Raw genomic sequence first — 16,796 nt, forward strand, 5'->3', positions numbered from 1 at the left:
TACATTTCGTAGAGTATATACGTCCATGCCACTCTCTAACTTCGTCCCAGCTTACCCTTCCCCCTCACCGTGTCCTCAAGTCCATTCTCTAGTAGATCTGTGTCTTTATTCCCATCCTGCCCCTAGGTTCTTCATAACCATTTTTTTTCTTTTAGATTCCATATATATGTGTTAGCATACAGTATTTGTTTTTCTCTTTCTGACTTACTTCACTCTGTATGAAAGACTCTAGGTCCATCCACCTCACTACAAATAACTCAATTTTGTTTCTTTTTATGGCTGAGTAATATTCCATTGTATATATGTGCCACATCTTCTTTATCCATTCATCTGTTCACGGACACTTAGGTTGCTTCCATATCCTGGCTATTGTAAATAGCGCTGCAATGAACATTGTGGTACATGACTCTTTTTGAATTATGGTTTCCTCAGGGTATGTGCCCAGTAATGGGATTGCTGGGTCGTATGGTAGTTCTATTTTTAGTTTTTTAAGGAACCTCCATACTGTTCTCTATAGTGGCTGTATCAATTTACATTCCCACCAACAGTGCAAGAGGGTTCCCTTTTCACCACACCCTCTCCAGCATTTACTGTTTGTAGATTTTTTGATGATGGCCATTCTGACTGGTGTGAGGTGATACCTCATTGTAGTTTTGATTTACATTTCTCTAACGATTAGTGATGTTAAGCATCCTTTCATGTGTTTGTTGGCAATCTGTATATCTTCTTTGGAGAAATGTCTATTTAGGTCTTCTGCCCATTTTTGGATTGGGTTGTTTGTTTTTTTGATACTGAGCTGCATGAACTGCTTGTAAATTTTGGAGATTAATCCTTTGTCAGTTGCTTCATTTGCAAATATTTTCTCCCATGCTGAGGGTTGTCTTTTGGTCTTGTTTATGGTTTCCTTTGCTGTGCAAAAGCTTTTAAGTTTCATTAGGTCCCATTTGTCTATTTTTGTTTTTATTTCCATTTCTCTAGGAGGTGGGTCAAAAAGGATCGTACTGTGGTTTATATCATAGAGCTGTCTGCCTATGTTTTCCTCTATGAGTTTTATGGTGTCTGGCCTTATATTTAGGTCTTTAATCCATTTTGAGTTTATTTTTGTATCTGGTGTTAGGGAGTGTTCTAATTTCATTCTTTTACATGTGGCTGTCCAGTTTTCGCAGGACCACTTACTGAAGAGGCTGTCTTTTTTCCATAGTATATTCTTGCCTCCTTTTTCAAAAATAAGGTGACCATATGTGTGTGGGTTTATCACTGGGCTTTCTATCCTGTTCCATGGATCTATAGTTCTGTTTTTGTGCCAGTACCATACTGTCTTGATTATTGTAGCTTTGTAGTATAGTCTGAAGTCTGGGAGCCTGATTCCTCCAGCTCCGTTTTCCTTTCCCAAGATTGCTTTGGGGTCTTTTGTGTTTCCGTACATATTGTAAAATTTTTCGTTCTAGTTCTGTGAAAAATGCCAGTGGTAGTTTGATAGGGATCGCACTGAATCTGTAGATTGCTTTGGGTAGTATAGTTATTTTCACAGTGTTGATTCTTCCAATCCAAGAACATGGTATATCTCTCCATCTGTTTGTATCATCTTTAATTTCTTTCATCAGTGTCTTATAATTTTCTGCATATAGGACTTCTGTCTCCTTAGGTAGGTTTATTCCTTGGTACTTTTTTCTCTTTGTTGCAATGGTAAGTGGGAGTGTTTCCTTAATTGCTCTTTCAGATTTTCCATCATTACTGTATAGTAATGCAAGAGATTTCTGTGCATTAATTTTGTATCCTGCTACTTTACCAAAATCATTGATTAGCTCTAGCAGTTTTCTGGTAGCATCTTTAGGATTCCTTATGTATAGTATCTTGTCATCTGCAAAGAGTGACAGCTTTACTTCTTCTTTTTGGATTTGTATTCCTTTTATTTCTTTTTCTTCTCTGATTGCTGTGGCTAAAACTTCCAAAACAATATTGAATAATAGTGGTGAGAGTGGGCAACCTTGTCTTTTTCCTGATCTTAGTGGAAATGGTTTCAGTTTTTCACCATTGAGGACGATGTTGGCTGTGGGTTTCTCATATATGGCCTCTGTGCCTACTTTCTGGAGAGTTTTTATCATAAATGGGTGTTGAATTTTGTTGAAAGCTTTTTCTGCATCTATTGAGTTGACCATATGGTTTTTATTCTTCAGTTTATTAATATGATGTAGCACATTGACTGATTTGTGTATATTGAAGAATCCTTGCATTCCTGGGATAAACCCCACTTGATCATGGTGTATGATCCTTTTAATGTGCTGTTAGATTCTGTTTCCTAGTACTTTGTTGAGGATTTTTGCATCGATGTTCACCAGTGATATTGGCCTGTAGTTTTCTTTCTTTGTGACATCTTTCTCTGGTTTGGTATCAGGGTGATGGTGGCTTCATAGGGTGAGTTTGGGAGTGTTCCTCCCTCTGCTATATTTTGGAAGAGTTTGAGAAGGATAAGTGTTAGCTCTTCTCTAAATGTTTGATAGAATTTGCCTGTGAAGCCATCTGTTCCTAGGCTTTTGTTTGCTGGAAGATTTTTAATCACAGTCTCAATTTCAGTACTTCTGATTGGTCTGCTTATATTTTCTAGTTCTTCCTGGTTTGGTCTCGGAAGGTTGTGCTTTTCTAAGAATCTGTCCATTTCTTCCAGGCTGTCCATTTTATTGGTGTAGAGTTGTTTGTATTAATGTCTTGTGATCCTTTGTATTTCTGCAGTGTCAGCTGTTACTTCTTTTTAATTTCTAATTCTATTGATTTGATTCTTCTCCCTTTTTTTCTTGATGAGTCAGGCTAATGGTTTATCAATTTTGTTTATCTTTCAAAGAACAAGCTTTTAGTTTTATTGATCTTTGCTATTGTTTCCTTCATTTGTTTTTCATTTATTTCTGATCTGATCTTTATGATTTCTTTCCTTCTGGTACCTTTGGGGTTTTTTTGTTCTTCTTTCTCTAATTGCTTTAGGTGTAAGTTTAGGTTGTTTATTTGAGGTGTTTCTTGTTTATTGACTTAGGATTGTGTTGCTATAAACTTCCCTCTTAGAACTGCTTTTGCTGCATCCCATATGTTTTGGGTTGTCATGTTTTCATTGTCATTTGTTTCTAGGTATTATTTGATTTCCTCTTTGATTTTTTCAGTGATCTCTTGGATATTAAGTAGTGTATTGTTTAGCATCCATGTGTTTTTATTTTTTACAGATTTTTCCTGTAATTGATATCTAGTCTCATAGCGTTGTGGTCAGAAAAGATACTTGATTCAATTTCAACTTTCTTAAATTTACCAAGGCTTGATTCATGACCCAAGATATGATCTATCCTGGAGAATGTTCCATGAACACTTGAGAAGAAAATGTATTCTGTTCTTTTTGGATGGAATGTCCTATGAGTATCAATTAAGTCCATCTTTTTTAATGTATCTATTAAAGCTTGTGTTTCCTTATATATTTTCATTTTGGACGATCTGTCCATTGGTGAAAGCAGTGTGTTAAAGTCCCCTACTATGATTGTGTGACTGTCAATTTCCCCTTTTATGGCTGTTTATGTATTCAGGTGCTCCTATGTTGCTGCATAAATATTTACAATTGTTATCTCTTCTTCCTGATTGATCCCTTGATCATTATATAGCGTCCTTCTTTGTCTCTTGTAATAGTCTTTGTTTTAAAGTCTATTTTGTCTGATATGAGAATTGCTACTCCAGCTTTCTTTTGATTTCCATTTGCATGGAATATCTGTTTCTATCCCCTCACTTTCAGTCTGTGTCCCTAGGTCTGAAGTGGGTCTCTTGTAGACAGCATATATATGGGTCTAGTTTTTGTATCCATTCAGCCAGTCTATGTCTTTTGGTTGGGGCATTTAATCCATTTACATTTAAGGTAGTTATTGATATGTATGTCCCTATGACCATTTTCTTAATTGTTCTGGGTTTGTTATTGTAGGTCTTTTCCTTCTCTTGTGTTTGCTGCCTAGAGAAGTTCCTTTAGCATTTGTTGTAAAGCTGGTTTGGTGGTGCTGAACTCTCTCAGCTTTTGGTTGTCTGTAAAGGTTTTAATTTCCCCATCAAGTCTGAATGAGATCCTTGCTGGGTAGCGTAATCTTGATTGTAGTTTTTCTCCTTCATCACTTTAAATATGTCCTGCCACTCCTTTCTGGCTTGCAGAGTTTCTGCTGAAAGAGCAGCTGTTAACCTTATGGGGATTCCCTTGTGTGTTATTTGTTGTTTTTTCCTTGCTGCTTTTAATATGCTTTCTTTGTATGTAATTTTTGACAGTTTGATTAATATGTGTCTTGGTGTGTTTCGCCTTTGATTTATCCTGTATGGGACTCTCTGCACTTCCTGGACTTGACTGACTGTTTCCTTTCCCATATTAGAGAAGTTTTCAACTATAATCTCTTCAAATATTTTCTCAGTCCCTTTCTTTTTCTCTTCTTCTTCTGGGATCCCTATAATTCAAATGTTGCTGAGTTTAATGTTGTCTCAGAGATCTCTGAGACTGTCCTCAATTCTTTTCTTTCTTTTTTCTTTATTCTGCTCTGTGGTAGTTATTTCCACTATTTTATCTTCCAGGTCACTTATCTGTTCTTCTGCCTCAGTTATTCTGCTATTGATTCCTTCTAGAGAAGTTTTAATTTCATTTATTGTGTTGTTCATCATTTTTGGTTTGCTCTTTAGTTTCTCTATTTCTTTGTTAAATGTTTCTTATATTTTCTCCATTCTATTTCCAAGATTTTGGATCATCTTTACTATCATTACTCTGAGTTCTTTTTCAGGTAGACTACCTATTTCCTCTTCATTTGTTTGTTTTGGTGGGTTTTTTTACCTTGCTCCTTCATCTGCTGTGTGTTTCTCTGTCTTTTCATTTTGCTTAACTTACTTAACTTTTCATTTGCTTAACTTACTGTGCTCCTTTTTGCAGGCTGCAGGTTCGGAGTTCCCGTTGTTTTTCGTGTCTGTCCCCCGTGGCTAAGTTTGGTTCAGTGGGTTGTGTAGGCTTCCTTGTGGAGGGAACTAGTGCCTGTGTTCTAGTGGGTAAGGCTGGCTCTTGTCTTTCTGGTGGGCAGTTCTGCCTCCGGTCGTTTGTTTTGGGGTGTCTGTGACCTTATTATGATTTTAGGCAGCCTTTCTGCTAGTGAGTGGGGTTGTGTTCCTGTCTTGCTAGTTGTTTGTCATAGGGTGTCCAGCAGTGTAGCTTGCTGGTCGTTGAGTGGAGCTGGGTCTTAGCGTTGAGATGGAGATCTCTGGGAGAGCTTTCACCATTTGATATTACGTGGAGCTGGGAGGTCTCTGGTAGACCAGTGTCCTGATCTCAGGTCTCCCACCTCAGAGGCACAGGCCTGACACCCGGCCGGAGCACCAAGATCCTGTCATCCACACGGCTCAGAATAAAAGGGAGAAAAAAAGAAAGGAAGGAAGAAAAAAAAATTAAAAAGTTATTAAAATAAAGAATAATTGTTAAAAATTTTTAAAAAAGAAATAAAAAAAGAAAGAAGAGAGCAACCAAATCAGAAAAAAAATCCACCAATGATAAGAAGTGCTAAAAACTATACTAAAAACAAACAAACAAAAAAAAAGGGCAGACAGAACCCTAGGACAAATGGTAAAAGCGGGCTTCCCTGGTGGCGCAGTGGTTGAGAATCTGCCTGCCAATGCAGGGGACACGAGTTCGAGCCGTGGTCTGGGAAGATCCCACATGCCGTGGAGCAACTAAGCCCGTGCGCCACAGCTACTGAGCCTGCGCGACTGGAGCCTGTGCTCCATAACAAGAGAAGGCCGCAACAGTGAGAGGCCCGTGCACCGTGATGAAGAGTGGCCCCCACTCGCCACAAGTAGAGAAAGCCCTCGCACAGAAACGAAGACCCAACACAGCCAAAAATAAATAAATAAATAAATTTATTTTTTAAAAAATGGTAAAAGCAAAGCTATACAGAGAAAATTACACACAGAAGCATACACATACATACTGACAAAAAGTGAAAAAAAAAATATATCATTGCTCCCAAAGTCCACCTCCTCAATTTGGGATGATTCGTTGTCTATTCAGGTATTCCACAGATGCAGGGTACATCAAGTTGATTGTGGAGATTTAATCCGCTGTTCCTGAGGCTGCTGGATAGATTTCCCTTTCTCTTCTTTGTTCGCACAGCTTCCGGGGTTCAGCTTTGGATGTGGCCCTGCCTCTGTGTGTAGGTCGCCTGAGTGAGTCTGTGCTTCGCTCAGACAGGACGGGGTTAAAGGAGCCGCTGATTCGGGGGCTCTGACTTACTCAGGCCACGGGGAGGGAGGGATATGGAGTGCGGGGCGAGCCTGCAGCGGCAGAGGCCGGCTTGACGTTGCATCAGCCTGCTGCGTGCTGTGCGTTCTCCCGGGGAAGTTGTCCCTGGATCACGTGACCCTGGCAGTGGCGGGCTGCACAGGCTCCCGGGAGGGGAGGTATGGAGAGTGACCTGTGCTCGCACACAGGCTTCTTGGTGGTGGCAGCAGCAGCCTTAGCGTCTCATGCCCGTGTCTGGGGTCCGCGCTGTTAGCCGCGGCTCGCGCCCGTCTCTGGAGCTCCTTTAAGCAGCACTGTTAATCCCCTCTCCTCGAGCACCAGGAAACAAAAAGGTAAGAAAAAGTCTCTTGCCTTTTTGGCAGCTCCAGACTTTTCCCGGACTTCCTCCCCGCTAGCTGTGGCGCACTAGCTCCCTTCAGGCTGTGTTCATGCAGCTAACCCCAGTCCTCTCCCTGGGATCCGACCTCCGAAGCCCGAGCCTCAGCTCCCAGCCCCTGCCCGCCCCGGCGGGGCAGACAAGCCTCTCCGGCTGGTGAGTGCCGGTCGGCCCTGATCCTCTGTGCGGGAATCTCTCCTCTTTGTCCTCCGCACCCCTGTTGCTGCGCTCTCCTCCGCGGCTCCGAAGCTACCCCCTCCGCCACCCGCAGTCTTCGCCTGCGAAGGGGCTTCCTAGTGTGTGGAAAAGTTTCCTCCTTCACAGCTCCCTCCCACTGGTGCAGGTCCCGTCCCTATTCTTTTTTTTTTTTTTTTGGTGGTACGCGGGCCTCTCACTGTTGTGGCCTGTCCCGTTGCGGAGCACAGGGTCCGGACGTGCAGGACCAGCAGCCATGGCTCACAGGCCTAGCCGCTCCATGGCATGTGGGATCTTCCCAGACCAGGGCACGAACCCGTGTCCCCTGCATCGTCAGGCGGACTCTCAACCACTGTGCCACCAGGGAAGCCCGCATTATCCTTTTTTTAAACTCATAGAGGTTAAACTATTTGCCCAAGTTCATATAGCTAAGAAGAGGAAGAACTGGAGTTTGAAACAGTACTAACTAACTTCAAAGTCCATGTCCTTTCCTCTATGCCTTGCTTCAACCCAATAGCAGAGGCAAACTCACATGTGGCTATCGTCAAATGGGGTGAGAGCTCTGGGAAACAAGTATGAAGTATTTGGGAACCCTAGGGGAACTCAGAGCGGGGTACCACTAACTGACCTCAGGAATGTTTGTTAAGGCTTCCCAGAGGGAAGGCTGATGTGCCTTGAAGGATGATTAGGAAAAAAAAAAATTAAAACAGTGTCTATTCAGTGAAAAGTGGTCAAGTGTTCTTGTGGGGCCAGAGGTGCTTTTGTAAAAAGTATACAGAGCAGAGTAGATAGGACAGAAGCCTGGGCCCTGGGAACTAACAATCTGGGTTCAAATTCCAACTCTGTCACATACAAGCTTGTCAAGTGCTTGAAATGCTATAAACTTGTTTCCTCAGATGCAAAAGGAGAGCAACAATAGTTCATACCTCATAGGTATTAGAAGGAATAAATGAAAGGAGATGATGCATATAAAGCATTTAGCACACTGCCTGGTCCCAAGTCTTGACATTCCCCCCTTCCCTCGCCCGGTTTCTTCCCCAGCTGCCAGGAATCAGAGCAGTGGGTCCCAAAGTGTGGTCTGTAAGCCAGCAGCCTCAGCAGAACCTGGGAACCTGTTAGAAATGCAGTCTCCTCTCTCCCCTACATCTACTGAATCAGAATATCTGGGGAGAGGGACAAAAGCGGGCTGAAATTTAATGAGCCCTCAGATAATTCTCAGGTGTGCAAAAACCTGAGAAGCATTGCTTGAGTTCTTTCGAGGCTTAGTTAACACATCACTACAGAGAGGACGGTCACTGGCTGTCTGCAAGGTCCTCTTTTTCATTAGCCCACTGTAAAGACATTCTCCGAACAGAAAGTGTCATCCAGCGCTATAAACCACAGGACTAGAGCCTGCCCAATGCCCCCAGGGGAAGTAACTAAACTACCCCGCAGGCTAAAAATTCGCCAAACTGAGCCGCATGCGCAGGCGCAGTGCTCCGCGGGGCGGGCTGGGGGCGGTGTTTCTAGGGCCTTGGCAGGAAACGGGAAGCGGAAGCTAAACGTCATCTGCTCGGAGGCAGCGGCACAGCCGGGGGAGAGCCGCAGCAGGTAAAGGACGCCCTTGTGTGGGGAAAGGGGAATTACCCCTGTGGTATCTAATTATTTTCCTCGTAGCCTTTCTGACTGGGTGTAAACTACTTTCCATGAAAATAAACACTGCCGCTAGTGAGGCCTCCATAGATGTCAGTATAGTGTCAGAAGTGACAAACGTTCAGTTTGAGTTCCGAGAACTCTCTCGTCTCACCGGAGATGAGAAATTTCAGGAGGTAGTGATGAAAGTGACAAAGTATATACATTCCCTGCCTGGGAAGAATGATGGGTTAGTGCCCATATTCATTTATACCAACAGTGGCTTCTTCCCTTCAGTGGCTCTTCCCTCTTGGAACCAGAGCTCTGCTGAAGCAGTGGATCCAAGGAAGAAAGAAAGAAATTCAGTTGCTACAAGACTATGTTGAAGCCGTAGAGGAATAAAAGAGCACCTGCTTCAGCAGTCTGAGCCCAGCAAGCTGAGTTTTGTGGGAAAGTTGTGGATGGCAAGTTCTGAGTCAAGATGCATTGAACGTGTTTTTTGCTTGGGAACCCTGGCTCCGGGTGTAAGCTGTGGTCTGACCGCTGACCACATGGAGCTAGCTGAAGCCTTTATGGTGACCTGTTACTAGATGTATCATCAGTTTAGGAGTGGGGTGAGTCCAGAAATTTTGTACTTCAGCGTTAGCCATAAGGATATGGGGATCTGGCCTGAAGACAATTTCAATCTGCTTTGACTAGAGACAGTGGAGAGTCTGTTCTGTCTGTACTGTTCAGTGGGGACAAGGAATACCAGGATCAGGGGTGGGAGATTCTGCAGTATTTCAACAGATATACCAACATCCAGTCAGGTGTCTATTTTTTTTTGTGGCTGCGTTGGGTCTTCGTCGCTGCGCGCGGGCTTTCTCCAGTTGCTGCGAGCGGGGGCTACTTTTTGTTGCGGTGCGCGGGCTTCTCATTGCGGTGGCTTCTCCTGTTGTGGAGCACGGGCTCTGGGCGCGCGGGCTTCAGTAGTTGTGCCTCGCGGGCTCAGTAGTTGTGGCTCACGGGCTCTAGAGCGCAGGCTCAGTAGTTGTGGCTCACGGGCTTAGTTGCTCTACGGCATGTGGGATCTTCCCGGACCAGGGCTCGAACCCGTGTCCCCTGCCCTGGCAGGTGGATTCTTAACCACTGCACCACCAGGGAAGTCCCCAGGTGTCTATTCTTCAATCAATAATATTCAGAATCAAATCCCAAGAGACAAGATGAAAAGTTTCTCTCTATGATAAACTCTAGGTACATATATCTTCTCTTTTCAGATGACATGGACTTCCTCAATCTTGACAAATATGTATTTAATATAGAGGGTCATCCCCTGGCCATCTGGACTTCAGCTTAAAGGCTTGGAACAACACCCAATCGTGGGACTTTTCTTGATTGAATATCGTGTATAGTAGACTTTTCTTTTAAGTTATAGATAGGCAAGCCAATTGCTTATGCATAAAATGAGTCATCCGTTGACCTTTAGCCACGAGGATGTGCAGCCCAGTTGGCTACTGTGAGCCAGACAATTCCAAATTCTGGGCTGAAGAGGTCAAGTCCAATGGGACAGCTGGGGTCCAGGACTCCTTGGAAGGCAAGGTACCTGTGGGTTTTTCAGGGCAGATGCTGGTGGTTTTGAATCTATCCTCATGTATTTCTTTAGGTGGTAATTCAGATTGACTTTAGGGTTTCTTTTAGTCTGTGCTTTCTAGATCAGGACCACTGTAAGAAGGAGGAATAAAATCAGCAAAGTTTTGATTTATAGGAAACAAAACAAAAATCTACCAACAACACAAAATCCTGCCAAACAGCCAGATTTGTGTTGTCAATTAGCTCCTTTTGGGGGAAACTGCACTGCTGTTGGGAGAAGAGAGAGGCTTATAACTGGTGACGTAGTTGATGGACGCTGGCAATGGAGGCTAATGGGGAAGGCAGAGACAGACTAAATATGCCCTGTGGAAGGACAGGGCTCCTGTTGAGCTTGGTCAGCTTGTGATTTAAAAAGATATTAAGGAAAAAATAATTGGTTGCAATTCCAGTGACACTTACCAGTGTCATTCTCACTATTAATTGAGTTACCATACTGTGCCCAATAAAGTTTTAACAGAGCGAAGCATGGCGAATTTGTAGACCCAGCAGGTTGCTTATTGGGGCTGCACAGTCTGGCTTCTGCTATGAACATGGAAAGATGGGCTATCAACTTTACATTTACCCTCCAGCTGGGCTCTCTCAGCTGTTTGGAAGAGCCAAATATAGGCAGTAAGTAAAAGGAACAACCTAGGAACCCATGCAGTTAATAGTGAGAGAGAGGTTTAATAATGGTTATTTGGTTAGAGAGGTACTGTCTCAGAACAGTAGAGAAGCATTGTAGGACAGTGAATAAGAGCTCAGATTCTAGAGTCGGTGAGACCTGATTGGATAGTTTGAATTATTGTTCTGAAAATATTCCTCCTTCATACAGCACTGTGGAGTTCTATACTTCCCTTCTACACTGATGTTGGGTGTAGTCATGTGACCTGCTTTGGGATGTTAGCAGGGGTGATGGGAGCAGAGGCTTGAAATGTGTGAGGCTTGTGTGGTTGGCCTGCCCCCTTGTACTTTGGTTATCCATCACAGGAAGGACGTGCTTCTGGTAGCCACTCTCCTTTCAGCCTGGGATCCAGAGTAAGATAATGGAGTCGACCTAACAATCTGCAGCTGAGGGTAACTTATCAGCTGAATCATAGTTGACCTGCGCATTCCTGAGCCTGAACATAAATGCTGTTGTAAGTCACTGAGCATGGGAGTGGTTTGTTATGTAGCTGGCCTAGACACTTGGCTACAAATACTCCCTCTGCTGCCTTCTAGTAGTACAGTTCTGGCAACATACCACTCTCTTTAAGCCTTAATTGTGTTATCTACAGTATGGGCAGTGTTATAACTATCACACGGGTAGCATTAAATGAACTAATACATATACACGTGCTTCATTATATCATGTACTTAATGAACATTAGGTATAGTTTAGAGCTATAAGTATAATAATCATGGCTACAATTTATTGAGCACTTACTACGCTATGCCTGAATCTAATTCAGATAATTTGCCTCTTTAATTTTTTGATTGATATTCCTTGCAACTCCAAGAGATAATTATCAATATTATGTTATCGATGTAGCATATTAATATTATTATTAATTCCCATTTTACAAATGAATGCTCAGAGAGGTTAAGTAACTTGCACAAAGTTGCATATATAGGAAATGGCAGAGTTGGGTTCTTTTCCTAGTCTGCTTTACCCTGTGGGTTATATTCTTTGCAGTGTGCTAAAATTTTTCATCCAAGTTTATGACTACAACTAATGTCAGTATAGTGCACCATGATTAATGAGGCACTTTGACATTATCACATACAGTCCCTCCAATAGCAAAGGTGGACATACAGTGTTGTGGCCCCCAAGAAATTTTTTCTTCTTTCTGGCTGCCAGGAAATCACCTTGGAATCAACACATGCAGATCCCCCTCATTCAGTAGGATGGGTGTAACCACTTTAATATCACGTAGGGAGCATCCTTTTAGAAGGATTAATGTGTTTAAAGCCACAGAGGCTAGTTCTACTTAGAATGGTGGGGTGTGCATTTCTCAAATCCCTGGGTAGCCACTCTTTCAAGGGTAGACAAGCAGCCCCATATTCTGAAGGCAGAGGCTGTAATCAGACCTTGTTAGTTTTGAGGGCATCAAAAGAAAAGCAGCCTGTTCCCTTGGTCAGGAAAGAAGGTGGATAGGTGGTTTTGGATCTGAGAGGCAGAGGATAAACAAACAAGAGTGATCCAGTCCTCCTGGGGCCGGATAGTTCCCTGGAAAGTGGCTGTACACAGGAACTACAAGTGTTGGTTGTTAGATCTATAACTGGCAGAAGTCCAACTTTGGGGCTTTGTTGGTTGAGCCTGACTTTAAAGGGACTGAGACTCACTTCTTTCGAAGAATGACTGCAGGCTGTGCTGGTATCTGGAGCAGTGAAATATCATAGCAGTAGAGCCACACAACTCTGGTAAAGAACCAGCCCCAGCAAAGAAACTAGAGCAGGCCTGTTGACTAATCAGACTCGATTTTCTATTTCCCTGGGTAAGAAAAAACCTTTTTATGGGTCTCTAAAGCCCTTGAATTTCTTGAATAATTCATGGGAATAAGGAGCCTCAAGAGGGAGACACTGGCTTTATTGCTAATAAAGCTAATAGAAGTGATATGACTGTATTTGTATCTCACGTATGTGTAGCTCTTTGTATCTGTTATGTATAGTCAGGAAAACCAAAGCTTGGAGACATGCCCAGAGATTTACAGGTAAGAAGTGCTGGCACCAGAACTCAGATTCTGGTCTTTTGATTATACTTCCTGCCCCTCCTGCCTGGTTCCCTCAATCTGCCTAGGTGGAGGAGCACTGTACTTAGAGTTGTTGCCCTGCCTACGTAAGACTCACATAAGGCAATGTACAAGTTTAACAAGATTGATGCATTGAGGAGACATGAGAAGTTCATCAAAACAACTTCAAACTGAACATTGGGTACCTCTGTTTATAACAGGTTTCGTTTTTCACGTTATAGGGTTTTTTCCACTGGCCGCTTTACCTCACTTGGTCCTCGTATTCACACCATTTCCATACCCTCCTCCCCCCTGCCCACTTATCTGTCCCTTCTTTTGCCTCTCCATTTCTCTCAAAAAGAAAAAACAAATTCCTCTTATCTCATGGTTTTCTTCTTTGTTCCCTTGGCTCTTGCTTATACCCATGTCCCCAAGGCTTCACCTTCTATCCCAAAGACTTATATCATTTTGCCAGCAAAGTCATTTCTCTTTCTAAGAGAGATACTGTCACCAGCTTTTTTTTTTTAACATCTTTATTGGAGTATAATTGCTTTACCATGCTGTGTTAGTTTCTGCTTTATAACAAAGTGAATCAGCTATACGTATACATATATCCCCATATCCCCTCCCTCTTCTTACATCTCCCTCCCACCCTGCCTATCCCAGCCCTCTAGGTGGTCGCAAAGCACTGAGCTGATCTCCCTGTGCTATGCGGGTGCTTCCCACTAGCTATCTGTTTTACATTTGGTAGTGTATATATGTCCATGCCACTCTCTCACTTCATCCCAGCTTACCCTTCCCCCTCCCCGTGTCCTCAAGTCCATTCTCTACGTCTGTGTCTGTATTCCTGTCCTGCCCCTAGGTTCTTTAGAACCTTTTTTTTTTTTTAGATTCCATACATATGTGTTAGCATACGATATTTGTTTTTCTCTTTCTGACTTACTTCACTCTGTATGACAGACTGTAGGTCCATCCACCTCACCACAAATAACTCAATTTCGTTTCTTTTTATGGCTGAGTAATATTCCATTGTATATATGTGCCACATCTTCTTTATCCATTCATCTGTCAATGGACAGTTAGGTTGCTTCCATGTCCTGGCTATTGTAAATAGAGCTGCAGTGAACATTGTGGTGCATGACTCTTTTTGAATTATGGTTTTCTCAGGGTATATGCCCAGTAGTGGATTTGCTGGGTCGTATGGTAGTTCTATTTTTAGTTTTTTAAGGAACCTCCATACTGTTCTCCATAGTGGCTGTATGTTACCAGCTTTTAAGACAGTTTATTCATGCATCAAGTGGTGCATGCATTTCCCTTATTGAGGAATTACTATGTGTCAAGGGCTGTTCTAGGTGTTAGGAACACACCAGCGAATGAAACAAAGTTTATGCTTTTATGGAGAGAAATAAACGAGAGCACTTTGATATGTAATATGGTGAAAATATAAGGAAAAAATACAGCAAAGGGAAAAATAAAGCATGGTAATGGAGTAAGGAGTCTTGGGGGAGAGTAGTTATTTCATATAAAATATTTATATATATATATACATATACACATATATGTATGTATATATATGTATCTATATAAACTGACATATCAGAAGGAAGTGAGGAAATGAGCCATACTGATACTTTAGAGAACAGCATTCCTGGAAGACGAAGCATCAAGTGCAAAGGCCTTGAAGCAGAAGTCTGCTTAGCTGTTTCAAGGAAGAGCAGAGACCAATATGGCTGTATTAAAGCGAATGAATAGGAGTGGGGTGGAGTGTGACTGCTGTAATTCATAGTATTAACAACCTTAAGGGTCATTGGAGGAATTACGGTCTTATTTGTATCTCTAGTATGTGTACTATTTGTATCTGTTACGTACAGCTGGGGACACCAAAGCTGTGAATGAAATAGGAAGCCATTGGAAGGTTTGGAACAGAGGAGTGAGCTGAACTGACTTATATTTCTAAAGGATCTCTCTGGTTGCTGTCTTGAGAATAGATGCTAAGAAGCCAAGGGCAGAATGGGGGAGCTAAGGTGGGACACAGAATAATCCATGCGAGAATTGAAGGTGCCTTGGTCCAGGGATGTTTGGTGGTGAAAGGGGTAAGAAGTAGTTGGAGTCTCTATATAGTTCGAATGTAATGCTGGAAGAATTTGATGATTGGTTACCTGTGGTAGCCTAAGGCAGAAGTGATAAGGACGTCTGAAGCTTTTTGGATGAGCACTTTGAAGGATGGGGATACCATTCGTCAAATAGGGAAGACCATGGAAGGAACATGCTTGGTGGAAGGTGATCAGCAGCTTAGTTTTGGGCTTATGTAGCCTGGAGACATAAGCATGTAGATGTCAGTCAGGGAGTGGAACATTCTAGGCTCAAGTTCATTGGGGAGATCTGAGCTAGAGATATAAATGTTGGAAGCATCTGAAACTGATGGCTTTGAAAACCATGAAATTAGGTGACATCACCCAAGGAATGGTGATCATATTCAGAGAAGGAGAATGGAATGGAAAGGAGATGAGAAGACAGCAAAGGAATGGCCTCTTTTCTCCCCTAATTACCTACTTTAAAAATAGTCATTCATAAATATAAAAATGAACATATTATTCAGTCTATAAGTGATTCTTGGTGCATATATTGTTAGTAGAACTTTTATAATAACTGGAGGCATGTAGTAGACACTTAATAACTATTAGTTGAATGAAGAGCGAATAAAAGAATGACTGAATTACTTCATCATCTTTCCCACATTGTCTGAGGCCCACAGAAGTCTTTTTAGCATATGATTTTGGGGTGCTTATTGCCGCTTTCTGTGTGCACTGGAGTGTACCCCAGACTATTAGAGGAGAATATTGTCCCTGAATGGTGCACGTCCTTATCCCTGGCCTCTGTGGACATGGGGTGATCTGTTCAGGCAGAGCTCTTTGTGCGTCAAGAGCCTATTTAGAACTAGTAATATCACCACCTTGGGCAACTGCCAAGACAAATCACTCAGACCGTAAATAGAGAAGGAAGTTTTTTGCAGGGGATGTTCAGGGAGTTGAGCTCTTTTGCTGAGAGCCCTGCAGCCTGCCCAAGACAGGGCAGATAGGCAGCTGCCTCACCTCATAGATTTCAATTTAGAAGCAAAAGGAAAATACAGTAGGATTCTTATATAGAGTTTTAAATATCACTGAACAGTCTCCCTCCTGCTCTCTGGCCCTGTTCTGACTTTGTTTGGAAAATAAGATTTTCATTTCTCTGTGGGTACTGGAAGCACAAAAGCCAGGGAGCTTCTGCCTCCAGTCCCTGGTCAATCAGTAGAGGGGAGCCCTTCTCTTTTTCAGCCCACATTTCTAACCAGCATGTCTGTTCCCTCTGAAGGGAGGGCCTGGTAGCATCTATGAGCCCCTATGGAGATACTAGAAGACTGTTTATTTCATATTTCACAAAGCCTACATGACGCCTTCCTGATATTTCTACCTGGGGGTGAATCTAATTGTCCTCCTATGATACAGAGTCAAGTCCATTTATTTGTAAGGCCTCTTCAGAGAAACCTTTGAGTTACAAAGAAAAAAAAAATCCTCTTGGACTAGCTCAAGTGAAAGGGTAGTTTGAGGTAAAGATCCTGTGACAGCGCATGGAAATCCAGGGAAGGCTGAGCAAACATAGCTCAACAATAGCAGAAACTGAAGTAGCTCCAGGGGACGGCTACTCTCTGTATCCATCATCCCCTCAGCTTCCTGCTTGCCTCTTTCTCTCCCGAAGTCTTCTCATTTTTCACTTCTTTCCCAATCACATTTCCCTGAGTACCATTCTCTCAATAGTGGGTATGTATGTGTCCCCATAATGACCATCCCAAAGCAAATGTTACATGACCTTTAAGTACAGATGCTACTGCTCCATGAATGTTTCCAGTTAGTGAAATCCTCCCTGGGTGACTATAGCCAGTGTCAAGGTTATAAAAAAAAATTGTTGGCATTGGAAGTCACAGAAATGTAGCACAAATCTGGAATTAGTGGTAGAATCATGTGTAATTTGTGTCAGAGAC

The 16,796-nt window shown here is 42.6% G+C and overlaps 1 pseudogene; it reads left to right on the top strand.

Annotated features, from left to right (window-relative positions):
* Positions 1 to 8,536: 8,536 nt before the first annotated feature.
* On the top strand, positions 8,537 to 9,798 carry LOC132526462 (endoplasmic reticulum mannosyl-oligosaccharide 1,2-alpha-mannosidase-like; annotated as a pseudogene).
* The last annotated feature ends 6,998 nt before the right edge of the window (positions 9,799 to 16,796 follow it).

Source organism: Lagenorhynchus albirostris, chromosome 9, assembly GCF_949774975.1.
Source record: "Lagenorhynchus albirostris chromosome 9, mLagAlb1.1, whole genome shotgun sequence".
Lineage (NCBI taxonomy): Eukaryota > Metazoa > Chordata > Mammalia > Artiodactyla > Delphinidae > Lagenorhynchus > Lagenorhynchus albirostris.